The sequence below is a fragment of the Octodon degus genome, unplaced genomic scaffold (assembly GCF_000260255.1).
Source record: "Octodon degus isolate 3935 unplaced genomic scaffold, OctDeg1.0 scaffold00008, whole genome shotgun sequence".
NCBI lineage: Eukaryota > Metazoa > Chordata > Mammalia > Rodentia > Octodontidae > Octodon > Octodon degus.
In genome coordinates this window covers 14,264,644-14,266,026 of record NW_004524584.1, presented here as the reverse complement: position 1 = coordinate 14,266,026, position 1,383 = coordinate 14,264,644, and the positions used below count along the sequence as shown (strand labels likewise).

At 42.6% G+C, this 1,383-nt stretch overlaps 1 protein-coding gene and 1 pseudogene across 4 annotated transcripts in view; one reads left to right on the top strand and one right to left on the bottom strand.

Annotated features, from left to right (window-relative positions):
- Arih2 (ariadne RBR E3 ubiquitin protein ligase 2) overlaps positions 1 to 1,383 on the bottom strand; it is a 93,626-nt gene that overhangs the window by 30,297 nt on the left and 61,946 nt on the right. The window lies entirely within an intron of this gene.
- Positions 762 to 1,277, top strand: LOC101565028 (annotated as a pseudogene).

Sequence of the window (1,383 nt, the reverse complement as noted above, 5' to 3'; positions counted from 1 at the left end):
TGCCTTGCTGTCAAATTCAATAAATCTCATGATTTTTCCTTTCTCTTTGGGGACGTGGTGGGGTGCTCTACCTATTACATCCTCAATCACTAAGACTTATCTTCTTAATAAACCTTAATTTCTTCTGCCTTAATAATCTCTCTTGGTTTCTTGTTCAAGTGCTTGCCTCCCGTACCCTCACCTTGGCAATGGAGCAACATATATTTCCATTCCTTCCAAGGTAGGCCCCTGGCATCTTCTTCCATGTCGTAAGCTTCTGGACCACTCACTTCTGCTTCTTCATTGCACTGTTCAATTTCTAGTCTTTCCTCTTCCATTCTAATCCTTCTGCTTTTATCAGGAGTGCTTAACTGATTGATATGTTTGTCTACTGTCTAGAAACTCCACCTCACTGTATGAGGATAAGCTTTCAGATGTGCCATGTAATCACAACAGACAAGTCTTACAGAGCCAGCCAGATGTAGGGGTGCTTTCCTGCAATCCTACCATTAAGAAGACTGAGGCAAAAGTAGTTCCACAAATTTGAGGGCAGCTTGGGCTAAAAAGTAAGTTCAATCCCAAACTGAACTAGAGAGACCTTGTTTAAAATAAATAAATAAAATCAAGTCATATGGTCATTTAAGTAGATGCAGGGGAAAAAAAACTTTTGAAAGAATCCACTATGCATTAATGATTCAAAAAAAAAAAAAAAAAAGAAAGAAAGAAAGCAAGCAAGCAAGCAAGCAAGCAAGCAAGCAAGCAAATAAGTATGGAGCTTCACCATGGTGCAGGATCACGGTGAGGAGAACCCCATGCAGGAACTTCAAATCTGCAAGCTCTGACTTAACATTTGTGTCAGGGAGAGTGAAGAAAATTGACCCAGGCAGCTCATGAGCCAGACTCGTGTGTTTTCTAAAGCTAGATACACTGTCTGATCCTTTGGGTTCAGGAGAAACAAGAAGATGGCTGTCCACTGCACAGTCCGAGGGGTGAAGGCAGAAGAAATCCTGGAGAAAGGTCTAAAGGTGCAAGTGTATGAATTAAGTATGAACAACTTCTCCAATACCGGAAACTTTGGTTTTGAAATCCAGGAACACAAAGATCTGGGCATTAAACATGACCCAAGCATTGGTATCTATGGCCTGGACTTCTATGTGCTGCTGGGTAGGCCAGGTTTCAGCATCACAGACAAGAAGCACAGGACAGCTTGCATTGGGGCCAAATATGGAATCAGCAAAGAGGAGGCCAGGCGCTGGTTCCAGCAGAAGTATGATGGGATGATCTTTCCTGGCAAATAAATTCCTGTTTCTGGTCAAAAGGTCAATAAAGGGCTGGTGAGATGGCTCAGTGGTCTAAAGCACCTACTTAGAACAAGCTTAGCAAAGCACAGGGACCGCGGTTCAA